This window comes from Mus musculus, chromosome 1, assembly GCF_000001635.26.
Source record: "Mus musculus strain C57BL/6J chromosome 1, GRCm38.p6 C57BL/6J".
Classification (NCBI taxonomy): Eukaryota; Metazoa; Chordata; class Mammalia; order Rodentia; family Muridae; genus Mus; species Mus musculus.
Window position 1 is genome coordinate 77540693 of NC_000067.6, and position 26726 is coordinate 77567418.

General features: G+C 40.3%; 1 long non-coding RNA gene across 9 annotated transcripts in view; it reads left to right on the forward strand.

The window, feature by feature from the left end:
- The window catches only part of Gm32793, an 80193-nt gene that overhangs the window by 18503 nt on the left and 34964 nt on the right, over positions 1–26726 (forward strand). Inside the window, exons 1-4 of one of the 9 annotated variants that reach the window (XR_373557.4) lie at positions 272–6791; positions 11806–11933; positions 14493–14636; positions 15257–19372. The exons of 2 other annotated variants lie outside the window; for them this stretch is intronic. This is a non-coding gene — a long non-coding RNA (predicted gene, 32793). Of the gene's footprint in view, positions 1–271; positions 6792–10632; positions 11934–14492; positions 14637–15218; positions 19373–22000; positions 26591–26726 lie in introns of those variants that run through there. 6 more of the 9 variants (XR_373558.4, XR_001779007.2, XR_003947885.1 and 3 more) reach the window with 6 other exon arrangements.

Here is a 26726-nt window from a genome sequence, read left to right on the forward strand (position 1 = left end):
GGTATGCACTATAGTAATTTATACAACATACAGAGGTTAAACATGCATAATTGACAGTTGACAGCTTCTTTCTCTATGAATTTAGTCCAGTGCCATAGATTTTTGCAGCTCTGATCTGTGAAACCCTGGTTTTCACTTGGGGAAAGCTATGATGGAGAGTAATGGAGTGAAAGTGGACTGGCATTACACAGACTTTCTTCCTTCCTTCCTTCCTTCCTTCCTTCCTTCCTTCCTTCCTTCCTTCCTTCCTTCCTTCCTTCCTTTCTTTCTTTCTTTCTTTCTTTCTTTCTTTCTTTCTTTCTTTCTTTCTTTCTTTCTTTCCTTTTTAAAATCAATATCCCAAGCATTTTGTTAACAAAAGAAGCAGCAATAGTTATGAGCAAAGTGTTGGGTTTGTCTTTTAGGTTATAGAAAAAGCAAGATCTTCCAAGGTTCAGGGGATGTCATGCAATCCCTGTAACACGTAGGAAACAGAGACTATTGAAATGGGATCTTCTAAGCCAAAATGTAATCCTGGGTGGACGGAGGTGACACCACTCAGGGAGACTGAAGATCATACAAATACCTGCAAAGTTCAGATCGGTTTTAAATAATCAGTCACAGACTCCTGGTAACAAACAAGCTGGGCTTAACAGAAGGGAGCCAGTCATCCGCTTTGATGGCTATCAATGGAATGTTAGAAGTCCCAGGAGGGAGAATTTGTGTGCACAGACAGATAAAGAAGGAGAAGGCTCTTTCAGGAAACTCAGCATCAGGAGGGACCCTGAGATTACAGAGAAGATAAGAAAGTTAAGGACAAGTACCCGAAGATGCACCCGAGGAAGATCACAGAGGAGCCGGTGGTGGCAGACATCATAAACACAGGCTCTGGCCCCTTGCTCAACAAGGGCTGATGGGTTTTGAAGTTTGACCAGGTGACATGACCTTATCTCCCCCAAGTATGCAAATGAACTTAGACTAATATCCACTAAGAACTGACCCTGTTGTGTGCTTCTTTGTGTACCCAGAATATGTAGGGGTTTTGAGCGGTGGGTACCCAAGGAATTAATAGTTTAAAATGTCTGTTCCATTTTCTGCTATGTATTTATTCTCTCAAAGCACATTAAGTGGTCCGATTATGTGAATCCCTGAATATTATCTTAAAATATAGATCCCTAGGCCCATTTCAGAGAAGTCTTGATTAGGCTACACAAAAACCTTCTCTTTCTTGAAATTTATATAATTCTTATTTTTGGCATTTGGAGACACAAAAACCTTCTCTTTCTTGAAATCTATATAGAGACTCTATGGGAAAAAAAAGCAAAAAGCTTCTTGATAGATGCTTGTGTGTGTGTGTGTGTGTGTGTGTGTGTGTGTGTGTGTATGTGTGTATTTATAGACCATACTTCTATATGCAGAGGTCAGCAAAGCAGAAGTGAGTATTTAATGTACACTAGGCAGTGGGTATGTAACACATCTTTAACTACTTGCATGAGAACTTGAGCTGTAGGATCTTACATAGGTCAGTTAACCTAAAAATTCAGGGTAGTTTAATAACAGATAAAGGGAATTTTGAGGAAAGACATGGCTGTCCTTTAAACTTTAAATTGTAGCTAATACATTACATGTTACTAAGTGACTTCATAACATAGCTCAGTGGATTTTGCCAGAAGGTGTGGGCCTAGGCTGGCTTCTGAAGACGACAGGGTCTTGTGTATTTCTTTTAATGAACCTTGAAACACACCTCACGGCCACTGCAAAACAACAAAAACAACCTTGGAGAATCATTTTATTTTCTCACAAAAAGCTACCTTAAACTATATGCAAATTCAGCAGGTGGTTTCTTCCCTATAAGTTATAAATCATACAGAATTTTGTGAATTCACAGGTACCTGAATCAATAAGACTGGGAAAGAGGACATTATTGGGGGGGGGGGTGCATTCCTGTATAACAGGTCTCTTATTTAAAAAAACAAACAAAAACACCATTCAAGCATTTTGAGAAAACCAGTTGAACAGGGTTGAAAAAATTACTTTCTTTCCTTGTAAAGGCTATGATTTTTGAAAATCAAATTATTTCCCAAGTAAAAGCTATTTATAGTTTGTTTCTGGAAAGAACCCACACCATGAAAATGTAGGAGAATAGTTTGTAGAGTGGCCAAGCCAATTCTGGGCACCAGACCCCAAAGGGTTTTAAAAGTGAAACAGTACCATGAAGAATCATTTTATTCCTATGAAAGGTTTGGGCTTAAGCCTGTCTGCTAAATTATCAGTCACAAAGTGAATCTGAATATTTACAAAACTCAGAGGAGTTTTCAACCTCACTGGGAGGCGTCCTAGGTATTGTTATCATAAATATATAGCTGTTGCCCACGTGATCTGGTTATTTTTGAGTAAAAACCTTTGGGTTGAAATGTCCTCATAAACTCTGGAGGAGATGGGAAGAGCCTTTTAGAGTCTTGCCATTTGGGATAGGGGTTCTTTCCTGGAGGTGGGGAACGGGGAGCTGTGTCATCTCTGCATTCTATATGCTAGATGCAAGCAGCACTTCCCACCCAGCTGTCCCCTGGTAAGGGAGGGAACATTGCTTGTGGTTGAGAAAGACTATTTTAATGTGTTAATCAAAGAAATGAAATCCCATTTAACTAGTGCAGGTATACGCTAGCTTGTCTAGAAACAAAGGGGGCATAGAAGATGTCACAAGCAAAATCAGTGCTAAACTTCACTTACACATTCTTACTCTAAACTCTTTTTTTCCTTCCCTTTCCTTTCTTTACTCTCCTCTCCCCTCCCCTCCCCTCCTTTGCTCTCCCTTCCCCTCCTCTCCCTTTTCCTGCCCTCCTCTCCCATCTCCTCTGCTTTTCTCTCTCCTTTCCTTTACTGTCTTTTCCAGAAGCTGATGAAGTGCACTCACTTCCTTCTCAGCCCATACCCACTCTTCCAGTGAGTGTTGGACATCATTCTGGGAGGTGACTTTTTTTCTCCCGACAAATGTATTTGTCCCATAAAAATTGGAGCCTTTAAGGAGTTATAAACCCCAGCGTTTCTTGAGGAGCTGTTACCATTCTAGGTTGTCTTGCATCTACTCCCTCCCCCAGTCTGCCCCCTCCCCCAAATTTGGCCTTGTGTATTCCTTGGATGCAGCCATAGTCCTCTTGCTTTCACACTGCAGCAGAAACTGCACAGTAAGGAATCCTGCGTCTTTGAATAGTGCTTTGATTCACACAATATCTGCATTTGACTGTCAGGTAAATCGTCCAGAAACTCTATTAAACATGCAAAGACCTTGGGTCAAAACAAATGCCGGTCAGTAATGAGGTTCTACAATATTATAGAAATATACCTCCAGCATATATAACATATCATAATACCAAAATGTAAGAAATGTCAAAACAGACAGGTACATATTTGTTGGGTACATTGGCTTTGTAAGAACAGATTGCCTCTAATTTGTGCCATTTTTAAGTATTTGAAATAATATTAAAAAAAGATCTCTATTCTAAAAGTAGCAAAGGACATATATGTCAATGTACTTATCAAAGCCTAAAGTCTAAATACTATTAGGAAAAACATTACTTAGTTGTTTTAAGTGGAAAAAAAATCACCAATTTGAGAAAATTTATCTTTCATGCTACCATTTGATCAAACTTGATTGTGGCTTCTAAGTCTGTCTTCTCTTAGGAGTCTGAATGAATGGAATTGCGGGCTTTCCATTCAGGGTTCACTCCTCTCTGTATGCAAGTGGGAGCTTGTGCTCCCTGCTCTCAGATGTTTCTGTTGGTGGTGTTCTCCCTTCCTCCTCCCCCTCCCCTCTCTCTGGCATCTTGTTAGCATAGTGTAGTAGAGGAGAGTGGACTTCACTCACTTAGATGGATGAGCGTCCCATAGGGTTAGAGATAGGGTACTTTGAAAATAAAGATGGAATCACTAAAAACTGAGCAAGTTCAGCAAGGCACCATAAAAGACAACGTCTAAGGAGACCAAGAACTATTTTTCCCTTAAGAAATCAGCTCTCCTTATTCAGTAGAGTGCTCTGATTATTCACTTCAGACAGTGCCCTATCTCTAACTATGGCTTCTCTGAGTGACATCCGCCCGGGACTCAAGTGATAAATATTTAACAAAGGGAACTCCCCTTACAGCCTCTTCTTTTTTCCATATGCATTAAACTAATGACTTCATTTTAACAAGCAAAGCTCCTCTCTGAAATGCAGCCTCAAGGATTTCACACTTTTGAAAACTATCTGCAACTAAGTTGATCTACAGAGAAACACTGTAAAAAGTTAAAAGTTTCCAGGGTTAACTCTGGTAAGAAAGGCAAAAACCGTAAAAGACCAACTGTTCCCTGTGCCCCTGTCCTTTAGTGCTTGTCAACATGGCCCCATATTTGGTCATTTCAATGGAATGGCATAGAGATTTTTGCTTACTGCAATGGAGAAAATAAAGACATTTTACAGGCTTTGTGGAGAATTTGATTTCCCAGAGACTACCCCCCCTTTTTCTTCTTATTCTTTTTTGGGTATAATTCTCTCTGTGCTGAAGACATTCTGTTCTGGTGAATTCTGCCCTTCTTATTCCTGGCAATTACATTCACATCTTTGATCTTGGATGAGATCTCTTGTGCATATTTTGTTCTATTTATGTCTTTGATCTGGTTTCTTCTGATTTTTTTTTTTTTGAGGTTGTGTTTTTATTCGAAAGACATTCATCCTAAAATATTTAAAGGGGAAAACAAGGTGACATTTACTTTATCCATATGACATTGTCTTTTGAGGCATATGGATAAATGAGACCGTCTTTATATGTCTCAACTCCATCTTCCAATATCCCATAGTTTGTGATTTTTAGCTGTCATAACAGCTCACAATTGGATAGATGGCAATGCGGTTGATCCAACTTGGCTCTTGGGTTTTGTAATCTTGTTATTCCATTTGTCTTAAAACAGTCGATTTTCCAGCAACCTGACAGTGATGCAGCTATTGAACATGAAGTAAACTCACAGAGCACTTGCTTATGGAAGGCTTAAGTAGTCTTATTTATTTGCTATTATCCCTATCATCTATTTACTATGGAATAATTTGCTTGCTTATGTAACATAGTATTTATATTCAGGTTTCAAGAATTCGCCCAGGTAGCTTTAAAGATGATATGTGTTGCTAAGGGGAGATTAAAAAAAAGAATAAGAGAACAGCTAGCGGTCGCTGTAGCGATGGCAAAGAGCTATGAATAAGGGGGCCGCACGGGACCTGGGAATGTACATGACAAAAATTGGTCACCATGGCAACATTTGAGCAGTGGGAGACAGGGAGCTGAAGTGTGCAACAGAACCACAGTGGCCTGATTGAAAAGAACTGCCTATAATTTAGCTTGACTGACTTGTTATGTAATATGTTTTCTGGGCTATGCAAATGACTGTAGAAATGTGAGAATTTAAAATAGTTTACAAATCCAGACTGTAATAAAAATGGGGGAAAGAAAGAGGGAGAGATGTTCCTTTAAGGGGTCAGATCGTAATTCTGCTTTTTAGAAAACTAGAGTGTTTCTGTGCCTGATGGCCTTAGATGGTGTTACCACAGGTATTTTTGTATAAAGCCCTGTCTGGAAACAACATTTTTTGTATTTCAGAGACAAGAGACATGTTTATACAAATTGCTAAATATTGCTTTTAAAAAGCAAGTAAAACTAGAATTAGGGGCAGAGGAAAAATATAGCACAGCGGTAAGAAATTGTAAAGTTGAATAGCTCCATGCTGAGCCTCTTTACATAAAACAGGGTCCTGGGAAGCTTTCCGTGGAATTTGTTTTCAGTTCACTGTTTGCTTTTTTGAGGCATCTGGACAACTGTCGTTGTTTTCTTTCTCAGTTGTGGTCGGTTCTGCACACAGTCACCTAGCAAGAAGGAGCTCAATGCTATGGCCTGACCAAATGGCACTCGGTTATGTCTGCTTTCACATATATTTGCCCCTAATGGACACATATTACCTGAGTGGCATCAGGAGAGCCAGAATACAATCTATTAAAAGTGGTAGGAGAACACTGACACCCTGGTCCATAAATCTGAGCAGGAATCTCTTCTGCAGATGTAGCAGGCAGTACATAAGGCTTGCCTACATCCCAGGAAGCAGAATTAGAATGAATCGCATAGCTTAATGGCAACATTCCTGCTAAGCTGTGCATATAATAGTGACAATAATAAAATTAGTAGTAATTATAGAAATGATTACTGCTTAAATTTACTGAGTACCCTCTGGATGCCAGATACTCTTGTGCCTCATTTACGCCTCACAAAACTGCCGCAAGATAAAAACAACCACCCTCCCCTCCCATTTAGCAGATAGGGGACTAGAAAGGCTAATGTCATTTGCCTATGGTCATGCAAATAGTAAACTGATCAGAATGCAGAGCCATCTATCTCCTGAGCATCATTCTGCAAGCAAGGTTTCTTTTCTGTTGCAGGCCAGATAATTTTAAATGACCTTGCTATGCTATTCTTGTGGCCAGCACCTTCTCTGCACAAATCCTTTTTTTTTTCCTTTCCTTTTTTTTTTTGTTTTTGTTTTTGTTTTTTCCTTTGGAGCTGATCACACTTTATCACAGTCCTAGTTTCTACTCTTATACCCAGACACTGGAAAATATGTTCTCTGCTTTTATTTCCTAAAATTACTTATGATATTGTTACCTTTGCATTTCAAAATGCCCTCCGTCCAAGGTTCACATCTTAAAAGCTTGGTTTGAAATAGAACACTCTTCAGAGATGGGGCTTTGTGAAAACGATGGGATCCAGTTCTGACTTTATCAACGGATCAATCTACTGGTAAGTTTATAATCTGTTGGAGGAGATGGATGGAGGTAATAATACATTAGGAGGAGATGGATGGAAATTCAGGAGTTGAGATGTACTTGAAAAAGGTGGGTTGTTGGAGGCATGCCCTTGAGGCCCATGACTTGTCCTTTGCTTCTTGTTTGTTTTAAAGATGCATTTATTTATTTTATGTATACGAGTATACTGTAGCTGAACAGATGGTTGTGAGCCTTCATGTAGTTGTTGGGAATTGAATTTTAGAACCTCTGCTCCCTCTGGTTGGCCCTGCTTACTCTGGTCAACCTCCCCCGTTTAGTCCCTGCTTGCTCTGGCCCAAAGATTTATTACATAAATACACTGTAGCTGTCTTCAGGTGCACCAGAAGAAGGTGTCAGATCCCATTATAGGTGGTTGTAAGCTACCATGTGGATGCTGGGATTTGAACTCAGGACCTTCGGAAGAGTAGTCAGTGCTCTTACCCACTGAACCATCTCATCAGCTGTTCTTGTTTGTTTTATAACTGCTGCTTTCCAGGAGTTAAGTGGTTCAGTTTCCCTATGCAGTCTCCACCATGAGGCTCTGCTCTATCTCAGGTCTGGAAACAACGGAGGCAAGTTACCACTTACCAGAAACCTTTGCAACTCTGAGCCAAAGTTAAACCTTTCCTTTCTTCAGTTGATTTTCTCAGGAATTCTGTTACAGGAATGGAAACAATGTATTCTGACGGAATGCCTTGCAAAGTCTCTTTTGACAATTTGTTGATTAGTCCTTGCTTCTAATTTATTCTGCTAAACTAGATTAGGAAGAAGAATGTGTAAATGTTAAATGTCCTCATTGTGTTAATGCCCTAAAAGGATCAAGCAGCAAAAGGAAGTCCCGAGCCAGAATTTTCTAGGATCCTGAACTCAGTATGGCTGGAAAAGCTGCTTGGTGTGATGGTCAAGGCATCCTCTCTGCTTCCTGTGTATAGCGTCGGTTATTGCTGTTATGCTTGAGAGATTCGCCTAAGCTGTTTTGTGTAACAGTCACTTTCTCAGAATAGCAAGCCTTGAGACGCAAGAGACTTTAAGCTTTGGATTTTTGAACAGTGTTCGGACTGTTAAAGACTTGGGGACTTTAGAAGTTGGACTAAATGTATTTTTCACTATGAGATGGTCATGAGCCTGTGGGGCCAGGAATGGATTGTTGCATTTTAAATGTGAAATGTCCCTATTAGCTCTCTTAGCCCTATTTGAACATTTCATCTCAAGGAAGTGCTATTGTTTAGGAAGTGGGTGATGGAAATTTTAGGAGGTGGAGTCTGGAGAAAGTATGTCATTAGGGGTAGGTTTTGAGATTTTATTGATTTGTTCCATGTCCAGTAGGGCACTCTATGTTTCCTGTGTGCAATAGAAGATATAGTCTCTCAGCTTCCTGAGATAGCTGCTTACTGCCATTGTCCCAAATAATCTCTTTCTTTCATAAGTTGCTTTTGGTCATGGTATTTTATCACAGCAACAAAATTAACTCATACTGTGAGACATAAAATATGCAAATTTCAATGCATGCCAGCAGAGATCTGAAAACATCATTGGAACCGGGTTGTTTGTTTGTTTGTGGGGCTTTTTTGCTTCTTTTGTTTTCCATTAGTAAGCAGCATAGAAAATTTTGAGGGCTATAGTGTCACCAACAATTTGTGTGCCAATGGCTTTAAATTCAGCCATTCTGGAAGCTTTGGTGGAGTATTTTGGTATTGTGTCATCTGATAATGAGGGTGAGTACCTTTTCATATACTTGTTGTCTGTGTAGATACACTCTTGTGAAACCTTAGCAAGCAATTCATCTATTTCTCCCCATGATCATGTGCCTTTCTTGTGTTGTTTGGACCAAGAATATTGATTTAAATGGATAAATGCAGTTATTAGTGCTAAATTATATACAGGGAAAACTTTTTACTCTTTGGAAATCTTCCATCTTCATTTTTATTAGTACTTGAGTAGCAAGATATAGTCTTATCGGTTTTAGTGACAGGTCTAAAATACAATGGCTAAAAGGAGATAGAAACTTTACAGTCTCCTTGTGTAGTCTCTAAACAGCCAAGATATCAAGTACTTCAGCTGCACTGGACTGATGCTCTCTTCATTGCACACCTGACATCCTTAAGGTCTTGCTATATTCTTGAAGACAGTGGCCCCCTGTTCCAGACTCGGGCTTGATGTGAAAAGGAAGAAGCCAGGGGCATGCTGCTTGACCTACGTGGAGAGGTGCACTTAACCCCATACCTCATTAATGAAGTCCTTGCCTTTTAGCTGAGCCTCGCTTACTAAAGAGGGTGAGAAAATATACTCTCAAGGTAGTGCATACTTTGCCCAGCTAGAATTTTCTAGTAAAGTAGAAAAAGAGGAAGAGAGATGTTGCTGACGGACCATAGTCTTCACCAGCTCTCAAAACTGCTGTATCTCCAAACCCTCAACTTAAGGATGAGTTAGTACAATTATTATTATTAATTAGTATTATTATGTGTCTACCTTCAGTGTGTTTCTTGCAGATTATAATTCTGGGATCCCAACAGCATTCATCTCCACTTTGAGGAAGCAGTCCCCAACTAGGAGAGCATTCATCAGCTTGTCTCTATTGCATTAATCCCCTGCATGTGTGGAAAAAAAAAAAACCCAAAAACCATGTTCAAGTTACCAATTCGTGCTGCATTCATTACTTTTCTCATTGTCGCACCATTGCAGCTCCATCCCATGCCCAAGGACTCAGTATGTTGTGAGTTTAGAGACCAGAAGTTCTTCTGTGAGTAGTTGTGGGGTAGGGGTGGCGCAGATGCAGGGACAATGCAGGGGACTGGGATGAAGTGATGGTGCTGAGCAGGCCTGGGATGGAAAGGGCATGGCTGGATCCTGGGAACTGGACACGTTTGGTTAAATATTCTGCCTCATCTTTTCAATTGATAAGACAATTGGTTAATTGACTATGTGGTATGAAAGGAATGTAGGTGCTCTATAAGGATGGAAGAAGAAGAAAAAGAACAAGTGATGTGGAGTCTATGATAGCTACAGAATAGCTAGCAATGCTGTAGCTGTAACTGGTATCGCAAGGATCCTGCAGTGAGCAATCAGTCTCTTACTCTTCCTAAAGTCAAAGACTTTTTGATCTATTCACACCATTGGTTTCTTTCTGTGGTTTTGTTGCTGATGTTTTTGCTTTGATTTCCCCATATAATATGAGAGTTGAAAAAAATAAGTACACAAGATGCTTGATTGCACTCCAATTAAATTTGAAAATTTCAAGATTAGAAGATGGTTCTGGAAAGTCTATGTCTCATATTTAATTCTAGAAAAATCACAAATTCATTAGTATAAAAATAGGATAAAGGTAACAGGCATGGATGAACACATTGGCTTTTCTGTGGTGATTTGATTCACATTGGGTCTTACAAGAAAAGATGGTGAAGTCACTTAGATAAAAAGCCATTAAGATCCCACTTTTGGGATAGGAGGAAGGATTGTGGCCCCAGGGGGAATAGGAACTCCACAGGAAGACCAACAGAGTCAATTAACCTGGACCCTTGAGTCTCTCAGAGACTGAACCACCAACCAAAGAGCATACATGGGCTGGGCCTAGGCCTCCCGCACTTATGTATTAGCTTGGTCTTCATGTGTGTCTCAAACACCTGGAGTCGGGGTGGGACTATCCCAAAAGCTGTTGCCTGTATATGAGATATGTTCTTCTAGCTCGACTGCTTTGTCTGGCCTCAGTGGGAGAGGAAGCACCAAGCCACAGAGAGACTTGATGTGCCAGGGTGAGGGGATACCCAGGGGGACCCCTACCTGCTCAGAGGAGAAGGGAAGGGGGATGGGGAGAAGGATTGTAGGAGGGTGTGACCGGGAGAGGAGCAGTAAGCAGGATGTAAAATAAATAAGTAAAAATTAAATAAAAAATGAATTAAATCAAAGCAAATCATTCTAGCAGATCACAACCCAGATGCGCTAATTTGGTACTTTTATGCTGAGAGTGAGAGCTCCTTGTTTGCTATATTTAAATAATTATATTTGTAAAAAATATTAGCACTCTCATGATTCATAGTTTTACTCATTGAGCAACTTTGTCTGGTTATATACCATCACATTTAAAAGCTGGTAGCTCCTCAGAAGTCTGTGTTTTTGTTTTAAATTAGTAACTGCATATGATATGACAAAATTGGCAAAATATACTAAATAGCTGATGCTTACTGGAATAACAATTCAGTTTTTCAATGAAAACAAAAAGGTCCCTCCTGTGCATATACACTAATTATATTTGCATCTTTCTGTACATTTATTGAATGTGTTCTCAAAATAGTGCCTTCGGCTAAGCCTACTATTTAATGATGATGATTCTAGACAAATAACCAAGGCATTGCCCTCTTTCTTTGTTCCCTAATTTCCAGTGTCTCCCAGTACTTCTGCAATGAATGCTTAATAGGAGAAAAAAGCACTGTGCTAGCCATTGTGAGGTTTTACCTGGTCCAAAGAAATGCTCTTTTGCCCTTTAGCAATTTAGGAACTAAGTGGGGTGACAGCCATCCCAATTCCCAACCCATATGCCAAGGGAGAGAGCTGTCATATGGCTATATAATGAGGCTCCCTCCGGAGGGCCTCTCCTCTGCAAGCGAGGAGGACCGAGGCCTGCTCCTGCTTTACATGTATTGGATTTGCTGTCTGGAAATGTTGTGCCATCTGGAAGCTTCGGTAGGGGTGAACCAAGGAGACCACCAGTGGATTTCCAGACAGCTGGGCAGCAATGCTGTTCGGTCATAAGGAGTACCGTAACAAAGGCCCGACTACATGTAAAATTTGGGATGGAAAAGGGACCTTCTGAATATGGGATGAAACCCATGGAATAGAGGACACAGTAGGAGTGAAGAAACACACTTCTACTAATTAGCTATGTGGAGTCAAGGGTCAAAGTAGAGTTGCTGATGCTGGATCTTAGTGGGTGATTAACAGTGGGTAATCATAGTTAGCTTTTGTCAATTCACCAGAAACTTATACATACCTAGAAAGAAGAAGTCTCACTGGAAGAATTGCTTTCCTTTGGATTGGCCTGAGGGACATTTTCTCAATTGCTCCACGATGATGGAGGGCCCAGCCCACTGCAGGAGGTACCACATCATGATAGATGGGCTAGGTAAGAAAGGTCACTGAGCAAACCAGTATGCGATATTCCTCCATAGTCTCTGCTTCCATTCTTGTCCTGGCTTCCCTTGATGACAAACTGTAATCCATAAACCAAATAACGCCCCCCCCCCCAATTGCTTCTCGTCTGGGTTTTATCAGGGCAACAGAGCAACAGAAAAGAAAGCTAGGAGAGTGGTTGAGGGTGAGGTCTGTGAGAGTGACTGAACTTGGCATATGATCAGAGACTTGCAAGAAGTGAGGAAAGTAAGCCATAGAAGTGATCAGACAGAAGAATCAAAAAGTGCAAAGGCTTTAGCATAGCAAGCAAGGAGGCCTGGGCCTGAAACAAAGAGCTAACAGGGGAGAACAGCAAATGGCTGGAAGACCAACAAAGGTAGGACTAAAGCATGCTGGGATATGTAGTTTTAAGGAAGCTTTTTAGCTTTTTTTTTTCTTTTCAAGTGAATCAATGGGCTAGCATCAGAACATTCCAAGATGTAGGCTTTACTCATAGATTCAAACAAAAGGCGAAAGAACAAGTCAAGTTGGGAGCATGTATATCAAGGTCTCAGGCATGGTCAGGAGCTTAGTTAAAGGCTTTGAACAGCTTTGGGAGGGTGATCTGTGTGTCACAGTGGCCAACACAGCCACACAGCACTCAAGGTGGCTGTACCATTCCTACTCGATGAGACATCGACAGGTGTTGTGTTATCAGTTTCCTGCAATGAAATCCAGTGCTGGAGTAAGGAGGGGTATGGGGTCCTTATCCTATCAGTCACCAACTCCAGCGAATGGAGTTTGGGGTCTCTCTCATGGATACACTTAAAAGGAGGAAGAAGGAAGACTCAAAATGGTAAAGCGCCTCTGGTGGGAATGAGGCAGAGACAGGATTGCTGGGAGGGCAGATGACAGTTGTGAAGAAACTCTGAGGAGTAGATGATCGAATGCACACAATGGGAACAAGCAGAAGCCATGCACAGCGTGAAGAAAAGGCTGAGGGAGTAGCTGGCAGAGAAAGGAGTAAGATCAGGAGATTTTTGATGTCATTGGAGCATCACCAATAGGCAAGAGACTAAATAAACAGATGTGAAGACAGGGCAAGAGATATAGCTCAGGTTGTAGGTTTGGCGTGGCTTGCCCGAAGCCTTGGGTGCGGTCCCCAGCACCATATAAACCAGTTGAATGCCTGTAATCCTATCACTTGGAAGGTGGAGGTAAGATGAATCAGGAGTTCAAAGTCATGTTTATCTAGTGAGTTCAAGGCCAGCTTAGGATACAGTGGACTCTGTCTCAATAACAGACAATGAACACAAACACTAGAAAGGTCGGTAGCCGCCCCTTGCTGATCATAGTGCCCCTGCTTAGTTAACAGCTCGTGGCTTTTAATTCTTCAGAGGTATTACCACATCTCAATTTTAATATATTTATGAGACGATAATTTCATTACAACATTCTTCCCTTCCCCCTTCTCCCTCTAGAGCCTCCCATAAACCCTTCCCCAATCGCCTTCAAATTCATGGCCTTTCCTTCTACTAATTGTTATTGTATGCATATATGCATGTGTAGATACACACATATTCCTAAATATAACCTGCTCAGTCTATATATTGCGGCCTGTGTGTATGTTTTCAAGGCTGACTTGGGCACTGGACAACCAATTGCTAGGCTCTCTCCTAGGGAGGACCTCCTCTCCCACTGGCAGCTTATTCTGATCTCGATTCCTTTGTGGAAATAGCTTGCCATCTTAAGTTGATGTTATTTTCCCTGGACAGTTGCTTACTACAAACACAGAAACAAAAAGGAGAAAAAGAACGTCTGTCTTACTTTGTCTTTTAAAGGAATTATTACAAGGGAGGAAAATGTCTAGACATTTTCTATTTCAATCACAGTTAGGAAGCCCAGTGGTAAATATTTTAGGCTGTGTAGGACATACATCTTTGTGGCTGCTACACAGATCTGCTACTATAATGCAAAAGTAGCCACAGTGTTCAAGAAACATGGCTGTACTCCCAAAAATCTTTATTTACAAAAACAGACAGTAGGCTAGATTTGGCCTTTGTATCATGGTTGGTTAATTCTAGCTTTTGATTATCATCTGCCTTTGTTGAAGACTGTTTTTTTTTTTTAACTTTAACTATTTATTTCTGATTTGATAGAATTCAGTTTTTGTTTCAATTATGTATATACTATTTAAGTCTAATTAACATAGAATTTTCTTAAAAATTAAAATCAACAGGTTAAATATATTCTTTCTTTGGTCCTTGTTTTATTTTCTTTTTCTATTTCTAATTTCAGTCCTTGGCAGTTGGATAGGATGGAAGTAGGTGATGTTAAAGAGTTTAATTGTCTACTTTCTTCTCCCTGAAGAGAATAAAACTCAGCATTCTTGTGTCATTTTCATGGTGCAGTGGCTCTGCCATTACTAGTTTGCCATGGCCAATGCAGTGAAAAAGTGAAAATTAATTTTCTTTGGTTTGAATCAAAGTGTCCCTGTGCCTCCACACAGTGCTAAAGCAAAGCTGTAAAGCTAATGGAATATTGTAATCTGCAGGATGCTCTTTTGTTTCAGACAAAAAAAAATGTCTCATCCTATATGGTTTGGAAGCTTTATAAGTGACCATACCAACTAGATAGAAATGGAGCAACATGGTCCCGTCTTACTGAGAGGAGAAATCTCTACTGGAACACTCTTCCCTGCCAGCTTAATACTCAGGTAAACAAAGCCTCTTGTTTCTAAACCTTGAATTGAAAGACAAACTTTTCAAAGAGCAGCATTTACTTGGTTCCTGTCATGGGAGTGGTTAAAATCCTGACAGCCCACCAGTGTCCTCCAGTTTGGGTGACAGCTGCCATCACTAGTGAGACCCTCCACAGAGCCAGAGTGAACTTTATTGGTAACCCGTTCTTCTGAGTCCCTAGTGTTTCACATCCATTTCACACTTGCATCTGCTGCCACATTTCTTTTTATTGGATATTTTCTTTATTTACATTTCAAATGTTATCCCCTTTCCAGTTTCGCTCCCTCCCCTGCTGCCATATTTTAAAGCTATATTTCATCAACTTTGACGAAGGCAAAGACTCTGGCGCCATATGCTCTACTGCACTGGAGAGAGGCCTTCCTAGGACAGTGTCTACTGGCTTTCTGTCCCAGAAATTAAGGCTACATTTTCAGTTTCAATCTTTTAAAATTTTAGTAGCAAACAAACAAATAAGCAAGCAAAAATAACACCACCACCACCACCACCAAACAAAAAAAAAATCAAATATTTTTCTTTTTTGTATAATCTGCATTTAGGAGACAGAAATGACCTCGAGTTTTGTTCTCCAATGCAGCACAAGGCAGAAGGAATGCTTCTCACGAGCTTCACCAAGGGAGACGGGTGGCAAGCATCTTTCAGGCGTTCCCAAGCTCGCCCCAATTTGTGGAGACAGCTCTGGTACCATGGCATTTTCTGATGACAACAACTCCCGATGCAGCTGTACCAACGCTGCCGCTGATATATCCATTAAAAAGAGAAGCTTGTAAAATCCAGATTTGAAATTCAATAAGGAATTCAGAGGAAAGTCTTGCTTTCAGGCCATCTCCTGGCTAAATGAATAAATGAATAGGGAAACTATTGCATACAAAAAAAAAATGTCAAAAGCTACCAAAGGAAGCTTTGCTCACTAATGTTTCAAAATAGCCCCGTCTGGAAAGGTATGCTTTTAGACTAAGAAAGCAGAAAAAAACTAATTAGACAAGAAGTAACCGTGAACAAACATGTTAGCAGAACCAATAACTGGAACTGATCAGCTATTTCTCTAATTGTGCCAGCTGGACAGCTATGATGCGCTTAGCAGAGCATAATTACTAATTTCTATTCCATACCCCAACCCTTTTCTTTCCTCTCCCTTTTGTAGAAATACCCAGGCATATGCCACTTAATAAAATAATAATAACATTCTGTAAAGGTAAAAAGTGAGTGGGAAAAACTGAGAGCCTATGTACGATGACATTTTGTGAATGATCAGGAGGTTGATCGAGGACAATCCTCTAGTTGTGTTAATAAGAATTTGAGCAATCAAGGAAATGCACTATGATCTTAATTTAAAGGCTATTATGTGCTTGCTTCATTACAAATAAGGACAATTTACATCACTATGTTAGCATGGGCTTCATATTCATGGTCTTTCTCACTTGGAGAGGTATGGTTAATTTCAGCTCAAAGCACTGTGTCTCCTATGATGTGAAGTTGTGCAATCCAGTTACCTGGTGCTGTTCAGAGAAGTTTAAACAGACTACGGGTTGGGCCTATAAAAGGAATAGAGATGAGAAAGTTTTCCTAGTTAATTCAAAAGAGGAACAATTCCTGGTTCAATTGATTTGTACACCCCACCCCCACCCCCCCACTCCTCAAATGACAGCTAAACAAAGATTTGTAAGCATGTAATAGTCTGGAGAGGCCGGTGTTTAAAGTCCAAGTTTAGCTGTGTATAACTAAAGAAAGCTTATCATTTCTGACATGCTGCTGTGAGAAACAGGCCCCTTTAGGGTACTTGTCACTGGGAAAAGTGACATGTTAAAGGAAATATGAACACAGGGACTGAAAGGCACACCAGAAAATACTGGAAGGAAAAATCCTAGTAAAGTAAGGATTTATTGAAAGATTTGCTTACACAGAACTTAAAGGTTTTGTCGCTTGTTGTTTGGTTTGGTTGCTTTGTGCTTTTGTGGTTTTGTAGATAAGGTTTCTCTGTCCTGCTGTCCTAGAATTCACTCTGTAGACCAGGCTGGCCTGGATCTCACAGAGATCCGCCTGCCTCTGTCTCGTTAACTATTGAGGATTAAGGCATGCTCCACCACTGCCAGGCAACAACAATGTGTTTTACTAGGAGGTAAATGTTTCCTCAATTTAGTTTGAGCAGAATGAAAGAACTCATAATAGTAAATAAATACATTTCCTCCTAGCTGTAAAGAACTTATGAGAAAAATGACATTTTAAGTGACAAAGGGTCTTAGCTTTTGTGTTTGCTTTTTTGTTTCTTTCCTTTTCCTTTTTTCTTTTCCTTGCCAAGGTCTCATATATCTCTGGCTGACCTGATATGTGCTATCAACTTGTGATCTTGAATTTTTGATCTCCTGTCTCCACCTCCTTCGTACTGGGATTATAGGCATGCGCCACTGCGATGTAATGGTACTAGCTAGTGATCCAAAGTAGGGATAGCTCAGGCTTTGCGCGTGCTGGGTAAGCATTCCGCAACTGAGCTGCATCCCGGGCTTTTGGGTTCATTTTTGTTTTAAGCTTTGTGAGTTCCATGGTTCTACAGTGACATCTACTTTACTTGACAGTGGGAAGACTGAGACTGTGTGGGATTATGGGTCCCTCGGTTTTACCAGCTCTGGAAAAAAAGGGGTTCCTTTTTCTTCCATGATGTTATATCATCTATCGTTGCCTCCAGCAATATACTTAAACACCGTTGGGTTTAGCTAAGCTCAGTGTAATTTAATGCACATGTTTTTACTGCTCAGTTTCTGTGGTCCAGCCTAGTGGAAGACTTGTATCTTTAGAGAACCCCCCTTCTAGTTCCAGGGGCATCCATTGTGTGTTTCCTTCATTTGCAGTTATGTAGATGCAAAATTAACCCAAGGTATCTACTTGAGGTCTCTAGCAAGTCTGACTCAGATGGTTTGAATGGGAGTGGGGTAGAACCCACTTTTCACATCCTTAATTTGTGTTCCGACTTTGGACCGGGTACTGCGTGTCTCTCGAGCTTCATGACCCCCATGAGCTCATGAGGAATATAGTATTTAATGATCTCATTACCTTTATTCTGGGGGATGCAGAAAGTAGAAACAGTCTTCTCCAGTAATTAGTGCCCCCCCCCCAACCTATCCCAATAGGTCAGCCTTAAGCACATATGAGCAACAGGAAGATCTCAGTAAAACACAGGAAGGAGGGAGACGGATAAGAGAAGACATAGAGATGGGGGAGGGGAGGGATGATGTAAATAAAGTACCCATATAGTCAACTCTCAAAATTAAACAAACTGTATTTGTACGGTTCCCCTTTACATGTAGACATCTGATATCCTCACTATCATTCGTTGAAAGGACATTGTGTCCTTCTGGTCCTGACTCCCTTGTGAAAATCGATTTTACATGCACATGAGGACTGGCCTGCGCTGCATTCCACTGAGCCATACGTCCAACTTTTTGTCAGTATCATACAGTCTTGATGACAGCATCTATGTGACAAAGTAGGAGTCAGGAAATAGGAATCCTGTAGCATTGTTCTTAACAAGATGGTCTTATTGATTGGGCCTCTGAGATTCTAAAGGATGTTAGGATGAAATGCTGTTTTTATACAAAACATCCCTGGGGTTTTGACAGCAATTAACATTGAATCTGAAGATTGCCTTGGGTAGTACTGATACCTTAGTGATATTGTCTCCTACTTCATGAACATGGGATGTCTTGATGTACATGCAGATAATGAAGTGGCTACAATAGCAATCAAATTAGTGTGTCCTTTGCCTCACATTTTGTGGGATAAGACATCTGAAATCTACTTTTAGCAACAATCCCAAGTAGAATTCAAATTATTAACTTTCTGCCTCTGGGCTATTTTACTTAGCATGGTGGCTTCCAATTTCACTCATTTTTATGACAAATGCATGATCATGTTCTGCAAAGCTGGATAGCAATCCATTGTATACATGTGTTAAACTTTGTCCTTTCTTCTGTTGGTTGCTTCTGTATCCTGATATTTATGATTGATAATGCATTGCACATGGTTGTGTGGCATCTGTCAGGTAGTGGCTTTCCTTTAGGTAGATGCCCCAAAGGATTACTGACTCATACAGTAGTTCCATTTTATTATTATCATTTTATATACTTTTAGTTTCAACTTATGTGTGCTCTTAGATCTACTGAATCTCTTGTAGGCAGCCTACAGTTAGACTATTCTCCCCCTGTGGTCTGTTTTCTCTAATATGGGTATTTTCATTGCTTCATGGTCTACACAATTTCTTTTTATAGTTAGTTCACTTTTGTAGGAAAATATTTTAATTCTCTAATTTCTTCTTGTATACATTCTATACATATTTATCATGGTTACTGTGGAGATAATATTTAATATTCTAAGGTTATAACACCCTGCCTGGAATTTTTACCATATTGCCTTGATAGTGTGCAAAGTCTCTGGTTCATTATAAAAACATCCTCATCTGCTGACATCAAAAACTGTATTTCTATACATTATGTGTCCAAGACCATAATAATTTGGCATCTGTTTCTTCAGTAGAGAATTAAATATTGTATTACAAATTTTACCTATAGAAATACTAGCTTCTAGGACTACTGTGAAGGTTATTTGTTTTTGACTAAAATTTGTCCAAAATTAACCAACAATATACTCACGAAGCCTTTTCTAGTGTAACTATTTTCAGAATATAGGAAGGTATCACTCACATTTTCTACCTTCCCTTTCTTACTCTCGCGCGCGCGCGTGTGTGTGTGTGTGTGTGTGTGTGTGTGTGTCTACACATGCCTATGTGCATTGTCAAAACCAGGGGCTTCTGCTCTATCTACCATTCATCCCTGTTCCCTGTCCACACCACTGGAGTTCTAGGCGCATGTGCAGCTCTGTTTAGCTTTTAAGTAGGTGATAGGGATCCCAACTCTGGTCCTTCTGCTTTCACAGCAAGCACTGTTAACCTTGAGCCATCTCAGCAGCCCTCACCTTTGTTTTCTGCTTGTTTATGGTGCTAGGAATCAAGCCAGGGCTTCATAATTGCTAGGCAAGCACTGCATCTATGACTGAGTCCACTTCTCATATTTTCAGAATTATTCCAGAGTCTCAAAGACTTTTCTTACCCCCTTGCCTCACTTCTCTCTTACTGTGATAACACTTGACCCCCTGTTCTGCCCTCTATAGTTTTCATATTAACTCAAAGATTGTGAACAGTGTGTAATACTGTTTTGTATAGATAAACACATATATAAAATTAGCTATCATTAAAAGTCACTAATATCTTCTGTAGCTTCCTTTTATTGTAAGGACATTTATGATGTTTTATTACTTTGGATTTAATTTTATGAATATATCTCTTGTATTTATAGTATATATTAAAACAAATTAGTATTTACATGCAGTTTCTGGGGTTTCACTTTTCAAACCATTTTCCCATGAAAATTGCTATAGTCATCTTACCTGCAGAGTTTTTCTAAAGAATATATCTATAAATAGAACCAAGGGCCCATAGAACGTGTGTATTTTTAATTTGACATGATTCTGCCTAATTTCCCTATGTGAAGATTTGCATTTCTGAGAAGCCTGTAAATATTTTTATTTTCCCATATTCCAACGGCAGTGTGAAATGTGAAGATTTTTTTTTAGATGAAATTAAGATCTCACTGCTTCATTAACATTTTCCCAGCTAAGCAAGGAGGATTCTCTCCTGGAGTCTTGAGTTGTGTATGGAGTATAACAGGATGAAGGGAAAGAGATCTGTCCACAAACATAATTTTCATTTAAGAGCAGAGGCCTTGGAGTTGTCCTGTCTCATTGACATTTCTGCTTATATCTATATTTCCAATGTGGTGACAGATTCAATCTGATGGTTAGTACTAACTACCAGTTTGGCAGGATCTAGACTCACCTGGGAGATGGGCCTCTGGGCATGGCTTGGCGGGGGCAGAGTGGCAAGTATTTTTATTATGCTAATAGAAGTGGTATGATCTTCTCACCTAGGTGCCTCCATTTCCTAGATGGGGAATCCTGGACTGTAGGATGTGGAGACAGAGAGCTGAGCACTAGCATTATCTCTGGGTGCTTGTAGCCACCCCCTATAGCCAGGCAGGACTCCTAGCAGCAGGATAAGAACAACAATATGAACTAATCAGTACCCCCAGAGCTCGTGTCTCTAGCTGCATATATAGTAAAAGATGGCCTAGGAGGCCATCACTGGGAAGAGAGGCCTCTTGGTCTTGCAAACTTTATATGCCCCAGTACAGGGGAATGCCAGGGCCAAGAAATGGGAGTGAATGGGTAGGGGAGCAGAGTGGGGGTATAGGAGACTTATAGCATTTGAAATGTAAATGATGAAAATAGCTAAAAAACAACAAACAACAACAACAAAAACAGAACACCAACCCACCCACAAACCTTCAACCCAAAATTTGTCCTGCCTACAAGAAGTGCAGGGACAAAGATAGAGCAGAGACTGAGGGAATGGACCACCAATAACTGGCCCAACTTGAGACCCAACCCATGGGCAAGAATCAATTCCTGGCACTATTAATAATACTCTGTTATGCTTGTAGACAGAAGCCTAGCATAAATGTCCTCCACCCAGCATCTGACTGAAGCAAATGCAGAGACCATAGCCAAACACTAGAGGGAGTTTGGAGGGTCTGATGGAAGAGTTAGGGGAAGGATTGAGGGACCCAGAGGGGATAGAGACTCTGCAAGACCAACACAGTCACTACCCTCAACCCTTGGGGGCTCTCAGAGACTGAACCATGAACTAGAGAGCATATATAGGCTGGACTTAGCCCTCCACCCCATTCATAGCAGATGTGTGGCTTGGTGGTTTTCATATGGGTCCTTCAACACCTGGAGCAGGGCTGTCCCTGACTATGTTGCCTGTCTGTGGATCCTATACCCCTAACTGGACTGCCTTGTATGGCCTCAGTGGGAAAGGATGTGCTTAGTCCTTCAGTGAGTTGATGTGCCAGGGTCAGTTGGTATACAAGGTGTGTGTGTGTGGTGCCCTCCCTTCTCAGAGGAGAAGGGGAGGGGATCTGAAAGGAGGGAAAGAATGGGAGGAGGGGTGCTGTGATCAGGATGTAAAGTGAATAAATAAATTACTTGAAGAAAAAAATCTAAAATATGTATTTCTATGGATGTTTTATACACCTGCAAATCTGTGTATGAGTGCCTGTTATCCTTGGATGTCAGAAAAGAACATTTGATCCCCTGAAACTAGAGTTACAAACAGTTGTGGGCTGCCACCAAGACCAGGTTCTTTGGAAGAGCATCCTGTGCTCTTAACCACCAAGTTATCTCTCCATCTCCTCTTACTTCTTGATTGCAGATGCTCCCTTGATTGCACCGTGACTTCCCTGCCACGAAGAACATAGAGCTATGGGCCAAAATAAAGCTCTCTTTCCTTATGTTTCTTGGTCAGAGTTGTTTGTTTCTGTTTTTGTGATCAGGTATCACTCTGGAGCCCTGGCTAGTCTGGAGTTCACTATGTAGACTGGACTGATCTTAAACTCAGAGATCCACCTACTTCTGCCTCCAGAGCAGTGGGATTAAGGGTCTGTACAATGGCTGGAGGATTGGTTCAGTGGCTAAGAGCACTGACTGCTTTTCCAGAGGACCTGGGTTTAATTCACTCACATGGTAGCTCACAATCACTTGTAACTCCAGCTTCAGGAACAAACACCATTTTTAGGACCCATGGGCAGTACACACACATGATACACAGACATACATGCACACATATACATAAAAATTAAAAAATAAAAAGGAAGTTCATTTCCCATGTCTGTCTAAAAAAGTGACGTGTACAATGATACCCAGTCTTGGTTTGAGTATTTTATTATAGTGATTTAAAAAAAAAAAAAAGCCAGGACAATGAGCTACCCATAAAGTGTGACGACATGACTGAAGACCTGAATCTTTGAATTCTATTTGAGCACTGTTCATGGCTATTATGTCTGGAGGTATGACCCTAGGCCAGATGTTCAAATACCAGCTCAATCATTTGGTATTTGACCTTATGCAAGTCATCGGAATCACAGGATTACAAAACAGAGAATTTTACAAAATGATTTACTGAGATGAAAGAAGGAGTTAAAATGGTGTCGGCAAGGACTGTATGAAGACTTGTTCTTTTACTAATGGTCATACATATTCCTATGCTTAGTTGCCTATTTCCATTTCTGTTGTGTTTCTCTGTATAAAACATTTTCCCGGGGGGCTGGAGAGATGGCTCAGAGGTTAAGAGCACTGACTGTTCTTCCAAAGGTCCTGAGTTCAAATCCCAGCAACCACATGGTGGTTCACAACCACCTGTAATGAGACCTGATGCCCTCTTCTGGTGTGTCTGAAGACAGCTACAGTGTACTTAGATATAATAAATAAATCTTTAAAAATAAAACATTTTCCCATTTTACTATCTTGTCATTTTTTAAAAAATCATTTTGATTCATTTCAAATGACATTAATCGTGAGGAATACTTAGTGCAATGCAGTGTATTTGAGATTCTCAAAGAAAACAAATGAAAATTATAGAAAACTAAAAATACAGAATAAACACACTTAATATAAACATTGAAAATATTTAATGTGTCTAATAAAATTGCAAAAGAAGAGAATGTAAAGAGACAAAAATGAGAATATTTTTAGGATTAAAACAATATTTTGGGGAGCTAGAGATATAGCTTATTGATGCATGGGTGCAATTTCTAGGACATAAAAAGCAAAAGTCAAAATAACAAACAAAACTCAAGATGTTTCTTGAGACAAGACATGACCATCCTGAACACTTGGTGGCCAAACAATCTAGCCCAAAACAGCCAGACCCAGATTCAATAATAGAACATGTCTCAGAAAGTAATGGTGGAAAACTAGAGAGAAAGATGCCTGCCTCTGGCTACCAAATACACAGCTGAGCACTCTACACACATAGGAACAGGTAGAGAATACACACACACACACACACACACACACACACACGCAATGTTTTTTCAAATAAAACATAAATTTAGAAATAATGTGAATCAAATTTGAAAAGAAAGGAAGAAAGGGCTGGAGAGATGGCTCAAGTCACTAAGGGCTAAGCTCACAACTCAAACTGGCAAAATTTAGAAAAGAAAAGAAAACCCTCAGGATAAAGATATGCCTTGTATATCATGCAGGAAGAATTGACGTAAGGCCATGCCTGGAAATCCTATTGGTGTGGACTTGAAACATCTTTCATGGTATCATGGTTCAGACATGTGTTCCCCAGCTGCTAATGCTATTTTGGGAGGCCAGAGGCTTGATGAGTCCGTGCCTGGCTGGTTGAAGCAGGTCACTGAACGTGAGCCTTTGAAGAAGAACCCTAGCTCTCCTTGTACACGACCTGCTTCCTGATTGTTGTGATAAACATAGCCTCAGTCACACACTCTTGCTGTTATGCACTGAGCTGGACCACACAGGTTTCCCCATCTTTATGAACTGACACTGTCTTAAGTCATGAGCCCAGAGTAAATCTCTCCTCATTAAGTTGTTTTTTGATGTATTTTGAGCAAAGAGATGCAAAAGGAACTAATCCTATAATTATGGGAGGGAGAGGGAATCCAAACCCTACTAATCTCATTGGTGCTTGCTTTCTAAGTCTTTATTGGCTTAGTTTTTTTTTTTCTTGGTGAAAGATATAGTTTGATAATTATTTGAGGGAGATATCTCAGTGGTTAAAGCACTTGTTGAACAGGAGTGAGGTTCGAAGGTTTAGAACCCTAACATCCGTGTGAGAGTCGAGTGGGTATAGATGCCCACTTACAATTTCAGTCTTGGCAGGCACAGGCCTGGGGCACCACAGCAGGACAGGCCTTTGGGCAAGCTCGTGTTCAACTGAGAGACTCTGCCTCAATGGATGATGTGGAAGAGCAACTGAGGATTCCTGGCATCAAACCTGGCCTTCGCGTAAATGTACTCCAACAGCCACACATTTACAACAAGCACAAAAACGTAGAAAAAGATAATTATGTATGGATTCTTGCGGTAATTTCTTTTGATAACAGTCAAGCAGAATATTATGTTCTAAATGGTTCTAAATGGTTCTAAATATTATGTTCTAAATGGTTCCTCCCCTTATTATTAGAGTTGTTAACACGTGGTCTTGTAGTCCTGAAAAGAGCTCATCAGAAGTCCATTGCCAATGAAACGGACATTCATTGAAGGTAAAATATAGCAAAGTTATAACTAATTTAAAATATTATATTTTAATGTACGATGATAATAACAAAAGGTGACTAAGAATAAAACCCACAGACATGTAAGATCTTTGTGAAGAAACTTATAAAACATCCTCAGAAAGATCTATGGTCTATGTCCATGGATATTCATATATGTATAAATGACCATAGGTACCCTTGTGTATGCATTATAAAGGTATGTAGTTGGTGCATTTCTTCCTATGCCAATCAATATCTTAGCATTCTCTTTACAAAAAGAACGTGGCAAGCTCATCTTATAATTAGAATGGAATCAGGAAAGGCCAAAAATAAGGCAATTTTGAAGGATAGTAAGAAAGTGAAGACTTTTCCTCCCTGGTAAACATATGGAAAGTCATGTAATGAAGAGAGTGTGACGTTGGTAAGAAGCTAGAATAGGAAATGCGTGGACCAGAATAAGAAACTCCTGTTAATTTATGGTCTGTTCTAGCTGTTAACTTTCTTTCTCCATTTAAAAGTTAGCTTTGCCAGTTCGTTTGGCGTGCCTCCTGATTCTCTGCCTCAGGGTCTCAGCCTCCACCCTCCTTTAGAAACTGCATCTTCAGCCACCACCATCACTTTCCACCAGGAATCCAACAGGCCACAGGTGGTCATGTCTGTTCCCGTTTCCTTGGAACAGAAACAGCAGTCTTTGTGGAGTATTTGAATCACTGGGGCAAGATGGAACCTGAGTTGATGGAGCCATCTTGAACAGCAAGTCATTGAGACTGCCGTCAACTCTCTTTGGAGTTTCTTCCAAATGAAACGAGAGAGCAGGAATTCTACCTATGTTAAAAAAAATTGTAAAAACATCTAATTTGAGTCCTCAAACTGGAGTCTATTGAATTCTAAGCAAGCTCAGTAAGTCGCTCTCTTGGTGTCTTTGCATAGGAAACTGAGTTCTGAAGAGAGAAGGTTCTGGTTTACATGTGTTCTCCCAGTTCCTGCCTGCCCCAACCTGACCTATAAACCCAAGCACCCATTCTTCCATGGAAAGACTGTGTGCAGTGCTCTCTAAGTTCTGAGGGATCCAAATCAAGGGGCTCAGATGAGTACACTTTGTGTTTGGAGGTTTGTGATAACATTGCATTTTACAGAGTTCCACCAGCAAATTTTGAATGTGAGAAATCCCAGCCTATCATCAAATCCATCTACAAACCATTAAATATGATAGACCCTAAATGCACTCCAGTGGTTTAGACTGAAGCTTCCTCTGTTCCTCAGAGCAGCTTTTAATACACGACCGTTGAACAACGAGGTTTCGTTTTGGGTGCTTGTGTGTGTCCACACATGCGTATGGAGAAGTCAGAGGTTGATATCAGATGTCTTGCTCTATAAGTCCCAGTCTTATTTTTATTTTTATTTAATTTTTAGACAGGGTCTCTCACTGACCCTTGAGCTCACTGATTCAGCTGCATGAGCTGGCCAGTGAACTCTGGGGACCCATGTGACCTCACTCCAGTGTTCCAGTAATGGACATGGACCTGGCTTTTACATGGATGCTGGAGATCAGAACTCATGCCCTCAGGCTTGTAGGGCAAGCATTTTACCCACTGAACTATTTATGCAGCCTCAATTCATCTTCTTAGTCTTCTCATCTGCAACATGATCTTAATAACAATTATGCCACAGATTTCTGTGTTATATGATATAATATATTTAATAATAATAATAAAAATAAAAGACCAAAAAGTAGCACCAAGGGCAGAGGTAACTAATTGGCAAATTTCTCTCTCTTTCTAGGTAACTGAATTTCTCTCATATTCTAGGTTTGAAATTAACCATGCTGAGGGGGAAATTAGTTTTATAAACTGTAGAATATGATTCATCAATAGA